A 6,699-nucleotide genomic window follows, 5' to 3' on the forward strand; every position below is an offset into this window, starting at 1 on the left:
GGTGCGGTGTCCTCATCGAGGATGGGGACAAACACGATGTCTGTGTCAGGTGTTTGGGGGTCCAACACGCTGAGACAGCCTTCGTGGACTCATCTTGCCCGCACTGCGGGCAGATGGTCATAGAGACGTTGCGGTCACGGGTGGCTGTTTTCTCCCGAGAATCAGCCACCACCTCGCATGCTTCCCGGGCTGTGACGAGGATGGCTAAGGCCATTCCGTTCACCAAAGCGAGCGGCGAGGGTGATATGGGGATTTCTGCGAGCGCTAATCCGTCAGCCAAGTGCTCGCGGACCGCTTGCACCCAGTCTCGCTCACCTCATTGTACCCTAGCTGGCGGTGCCACACTGTCAGCGTCCTCCTTCACGCAGTCGGACACGATGCGTGATGAGGATGAGATGTCCATCGCAGCATCTGAGAGCGAATTGCTGGCATCCGATCCCGACGACTCGCTGCAGCTCCCCCCTAGGGGGGGACGAGCTCAGGAGGAGGCGGATCATGTCGAGATGTCGGCCATGCTTTCCCGGGCCGCCGTGTGCATTGGGTTGAGTGTACTCCGGTGCCTCTCCCCCAGCGCTCACGGTTGGATACGTGGTTCTTGGGCTCTGAGCGCGACTCCAAGCCGCGCCCAACCCCGGTTCCATTTTTCCCGGAAGTGCATGCCTAAGGCCATCAAACGTAACGTGTAACTTAGTTGACACGCGCCGGACGGCTAGTTATGGACGCTGCGCGCCGACGCCCCCAAATTTTTCCCAGGTCGCCCGGCGGTGCCGAAACGAAGGGGAGAGCGCCCGCGATCGAACGGAAGCGTCATGGGGCGGCGGCGACTCTTGGGCAGAACCACGAGGGGGCGACTCGACGTACGGTCCCAGCCTAAGCCACGCGTGCCAATCAGGTTGCGACCGGGCCTCCCGAAGAGAGCCTGAACATCCCCCTTGCAGCCTACGGGCCGGCTCCAGACCCCGACGTATACGAGAAGCCTACGCGTGCCCCTTGTAACCTATTTTTGGCGGGGCTTCCCGCTGGCCACGCCTCCATCCACAGAACGCCTACGCATCCCCCTTGCAGCCTAAACTTGAGGGAGGCCTGCCCGACGCCCCCGTAGCCTGCCCGAAGACCCGGACGCCACCCGGTGCCCCGGGGGACCCCGTCTCGGAGCTGACTGCCTCATTTGAGCCCAGCGGCTGTGTGACACATGCTTAAACAGCCCAAAGCCCTTTTCTTTGACTTTCGAGTCGAACGTGCACATAAAAGCGCGGTGTGCATCTACACCATGTTTTCTCACATCTGCGATTCACTGGAAGGGCCAAAAATTAGGTAGACAGAGTAAGACCCCTGTCAGTGGTCTCGTTTGCTTTGGCAATGATTTATCCAGCTTAAACCAACAGTAGAGTGTANTGTGTATAGACTCCCTGGTCCCTACACTCATTTTCTGAAAGAGTTCGCAGACTTCTTATCGGACCTATTGGTTAACGTTGATAAAGTAGGCCTACTAATTGTCAGAGATTTTAATATCCACGTAGATAATGCTAACGATGCATTAGCAGTGGCGTTTACAGAGCTACTACACTCTTTTGGAGTAACACAACACATCAATGGACCCACTCATCGATTTAATCATACACTAGACTTCATTATATCTCACGGAGCCGATCTAACCAATATAGATATTATACCTCAAAGCGACGATGTCACCGATCACTATCTTATAACATGTAGACTGCGCACTGCAGAAATCAGTCGTTTAACTCGTTATCGACAGGGTAGAACAATTACCTCGACTACTAAAGACAGTTTCGCAAAGAGCTTGCCAGATCTGACTCCTTTAATAACCATACCAATAAATACAGAATCGCTCGATGACATGACCAGCAAATTGGGCACTATTTTCTCTAATACATTAGAAGCTGTCGCACCTATGAAGTCAAAAAAGATTAGAATGAGAAAAACGCAGCACCATGGTACAATAGCACCACTCGCGCCCTTAAAAGAGAAACACGTAAACTGGAGCGCAAATGGAAACAAACCCAATTAGAGGTCTTTAAAATTGTGTGGAAAGAGAGTGCAAACTGTTATAAAAAGGCACTAAAAGCAGCAAAGGCTGAGCACCTCCGTAACCTCATAGAAACTAACAAAAACAATCCCAGGTTTTTATTTAGTACAGTTGCTAAATTAACAAATAAACAGACTTCACCTGACCTGGGTATTCCGCCGCACCTTGGTAGCAATGATTTCATGATTTTTTTACAGATAAAATCGAAAACATACGAGACAAAATAGTAAAAACTCAACCTCCAAGTCTGTCCTATAAATTAGTACCAACCATCGCCCCAAAAGAAAGGCTACAGTGTTTTTCACCTATAAAACAGGAAGATTTAATTAAACTTATTGCAACATCTAAACCTACAACTTGCTTATTAGACCCCATACTAACTAAATTATTAAAAGAGTTATTACCCGTTGCAATTGAGCCCATTTATAACATTATCAACTCGTCAATTAATCTAGGCCATGTCCCAGGACCCTTTAAACTGGCCGTCATTAAGCCTCTTATCAAGAAACCAAACTTAGACCCCAATGAACTAGGAAACTATAGACCGATTTCAAATCTCCCTTACCTGTCTAAAATACTAGAAAAAGTAGTGTCCACTCAGTTGTGCTCTTTCTTACAAAATAATGACATACACGAAAAATTTCAGTCAGGCTTTAGACCGCATCATAGTACTGAAACTGCGCTCGTTAAAATTACAAACGACCTGCTTATAGCATCAGATAAAGGTAACATCTCACTCCTAGTCCTGCTTGACCTTAGTGCTGCGTTCGATACTGTAGACCATAAAATACTTCTAGATCGCTTACACAATTATACCGGTATTCAGGGACAGGCACTACAATGGTTCAGATCTTACTTATCAGACAGACATCAATTTGTCCATTTAAATGGGGAATCATCAAATCTAACGCAAGTAAATTATGGATTACCTCAGGGATCGGTTTTAGGACCCTTGCTATTCTCCATATACATGCTGCCCCTTGGAAACATTATTAGAAAACATGGAATTAGCTTCCACTGTTATGCAGATGATACTCAGCTATATATCTCATCAAGACCAGATGATTCCTTCCAACTATCCAAATTGGCAGAGTGCATCGACGATATAAAGCATTGGATGACTTGTAATTTACTTCTTTTAAATTCTAATAAAACAGAAATATTACTTATCGGACCAAAGACACGTGAGCAGAATATTTCGGATTATAACCTGCAAATTGAAGGCTGCAGTGTTACTCATCATAGTATTGAGCAGCATTCACTAATACATAGCTAATGAACAGCAGCTACGCTAATTATTCTCTTTCTGTTTCTGCCCTCGCCTCGGGATGCCCATCCCGAGGTAGGGAGAGATTCCGCCAGGCCCAGATGAACGTCATATGCTCCATCCCCAACTAGAGATTACGCCAGCTACATCGGAAAATCCCGTGCCATCCTCTTGCGAGAGCCTGCGGACTGACTGACCATCCCAGCTCCATCCAAGGCAATTCCATCACCACCCAAGAGAAAAGGCACCATCTGGCCGGCCCAGCTCAGACAATTCCACCACGAGACAAAGACGGACTACTTGTCACATTAATGCTAAATTTACAATACTTGGTATTTAATGCTAAATTACATCACACGAACGTTTGAAGTTATGCTGCACTCAGTGACTTTGATATGAGGTATGCTGGGTGGGTGTTTGTAGGGCAGTGGGGGGGGCTTTGCTTGGTTGTGGTTGCGGGGCGTTTCATTTGTTGGGACTGTGTGGGTCTGGGTCTTGGTTGGTCCTTGTTTTGTGGTCGATGTCGGACCAACAGAGGAATAAATGTTAAATTATGCCATTACTATTTTTCCCTGGTTGTTCTCTGTTGTCTGTTGTTGATCGCGGAATGGGACCGGGTTGGACCTGCACGGTTTCGGCGGGTGGGGCTTCCTGGGTCGCGGCTCGTGGGCTCTCCCTGTTCTTCGTGGATGTTGCTCGGTGGCTTTGGTCGGGGTCACTGAGTGCAGCTATGACACGTCAGAGGAGATCTGGCCCTCCCGGCTGAGCCTGGTTTCTCCCAAGGTTTTTTTTCTGCATTTATTCATCATTGGAGTTTTGGTTCCTCGCCACAGCAGTGCAGTGTTGGCTTGCTCACCGGGAGACTGCATTTATTTATTTATTCATTTATTTATTAGATATTATTTATTATAACGATCTTGCTTGGTCTATAAACACCATGCACTGTGCTGTGTTTTACCTTTCTGTGTTTTTCTTATTTGCTCCTGTAAAGCTGCTTTGGAACAATGCACATTGTGAAAAGCGCTATATAAATAAAATTGAATTGACTTAATTTAATAATATATTCTTATGTTTACCATGATTTTTAGGCACACAGTGTTAAGCAGCACATAACATTTGCAATATGAAGAGTTTATGGTTGCTACTTTTTAATTTAAATGTTTGTTTATTGGACAAATCCACTATTGTAATCCACTTCAATCGCACTTTGAAAAAGAAACACGGCGCGAACGTCACTACGGCAAGCAGCAGGTGTCCGACATTATTCCAGGTTTCCGACTTGACTGCTCCTTTTTCAACTCCTCCCTCTACTGCAAGCGGCTAATCTTGCCGATCGGTCTGCGCTGCGCTGCATGATCTCGAACACACCCATAGACTCCGGGGCGGATCCGCCTTCAAGTCACCTAGTCCGCTGCACTCTCAGATTCAATTCGGCCACACGCACAGAATATGCCCCGCCTCCGCACAATGCACTGTCAACTTGCAGATTCGCAACTGACGCTGGGCCGCCTTTTTTAAACCGTCACAGTCACTTAATCCATCTCCTCACACAGTGGAAACACTGGAGCTGGCAGGTCAGTGAGGACGGAACACGGTAAGAATAGTTAAAATATGCTTTATTTGTACAGTTACGTAGCCAGTAACATTACCGTTGATTGCTTTGCTTGATGTTTTTAATTCTGAAGTGATTTTTGCAAGCCAAGTTTCATCACATTGTCATTAGCATTGAGTAAAATTGATTTGGTAAATAACTTTTTGAGTAAAAGCTTTTTGGACGGAATGTCTTTATCTTTCTAGGAGGTGATTCAATCGGATTTTAATCCAATCCTGAGCGTATATTTTCTCCCCTTTCCAGTAAAATAGCAGGCGAGATAAACTGATGTTAGGCCTAACGTTACCTGTTTTTTTTACACTGAACTTCTGGTATAGTTTGAGTCTTTTGTTAATATTTTGACATATACAGTATTCTCCACCTCCCCATCTAATGTTGTTTCAGATAATTTTCATATCATATTAAATCATATTAAGATACTGTGCGTGTGTGTGTTCTGTTGTGTGTGTGCTATTTTGCAGTTTACAGCTCATTCAAGTGCCACTGGTCTTGCAGTATTTCATCTTTTCCAAACAACCGAGTAAAGTAAGATTTGATACTGTTTTAAACTTGATTTAGCCACAGGGCTCTAGAGTGCGACCAATTTGGTCGCACATGCGACCTTATTTCTCAATGGTGCGACTAAGAAAAAGTGCGACCAGCCGTTCGAGGGAGAAAAAAAGTCTCCGTGACTCTGAAAGTCTCCCTGTGATTCAACAACAGACACACATTAGGCCATATCGTGATCTAAACCAATCAGAGATAGTGAAGGGCGGACCCCCCTCTGATTGGCTGTGGTCCAGATTTTCCTGTACGTGTGTGTACCAGAGGTCGCGTTAACCGAAAACTCTCTGTCATTGACAAAAAATGTTTACCAGTGACGGAAAAATCTGAAGGCCGTCCGTCCGTCTGTAATTTTAACGGATTACAATGAGGACAATTTGTAACTACCCGTTTTTCCCTTCATTAGAGCGTGATATGCTCGCGAAGGGATGTGGCATTAAGGGAATAGCTTTGAAATGGTTTAAATCTTATTTATCCGACCGTTTTCAATTTGTAGCAATAAACAATGAGGTGTCACGCAAATCGCAAGTCCAGTACGGTGTACCACAGGGCTCAGTCTTAGGGCCTCTGCTCTTCGCATTATACATGCTACCTCTAGGAGATATAATAAAGCGACACGGAGTTAGCTTTCACTGTTATGCTGATGATACTCAACTTTATATTTCCTCGAAGCCTCATGAAACACAGCAGTTCCATCGAATAATGGAATGCATAGTCGATATAAAAAACTGGATGAGTAACAACTTTTTATTACTGAACTCGGACAAAACGGAAGTGTTACTTATTGGACCGAAAACTGCTATAAGTAACAACCAAGAATACTGTTTAACTATTGACGGATGTTCCATAAAACCCTCGTCGTCAGCAAAGAATCTTGGCGTTCTATTCGATAGTAATCTGTCATTTGAGAGCCACGTCGCCAACACCTGTAAAATTGCGTTTTTCCATCTTAAGAATATATCTAAACTACGTCATATGCTGTCAATCTCAGATGCAGAGAAGTTAATTCATGCATTCATGACATCAAGACTAGATTACTGTAATGCACTGTTAGGTGGTTGCCCTGCAGGCTTATTACAAAAACTCCAATTGGTCCAAAACGCGGCAGCTCGAGTTCTTACACGTACAAAAAAGTATGAACATATTAGCCCGGTTCTGTCAACCTTGCACTGGTTACCTATAAAGCATCGCGTTAACTTTAAAATCTTGCTTATTACCTATAAAGCC

The 6,699-nt window shown here is 45.2% G+C and overlaps 1 long non-coding RNA gene across 1 annotated transcript in view; it reads left to right on the forward strand.

Annotated features, from left to right (window-relative positions):
• Nucleotides 1–3,907: 3,907 nt before the first annotated feature.
• LOC130551049 (uncharacterized) overlaps nucleotides 3,908–6,699 on the forward strand; it is a 12,911-nt gene continuing 10,119 nt past the window's right edge. The window contains exon 1 of the long non-coding RNA XR_008962529.1: nucleotides 3,908–5,454. This is a non-coding gene — a long non-coding RNA (uncharacterized LOC130551049). The remainder of the gene's footprint in view (nucleotides 5,455–6,699) is intronic.

The sequence above is a fragment of the Triplophysa rosa genome, unplaced genomic scaffold (assembly GCF_024868665.1).
Source record: "Triplophysa rosa unplaced genomic scaffold, Trosa_1v2 scaffold57_ERROPOS2633229, whole genome shotgun sequence".
Taxonomy (NCBI): domain Eukaryota; kingdom Metazoa; phylum Chordata; class Actinopteri; order Cypriniformes; family Nemacheilidae; genus Triplophysa; species Triplophysa rosa.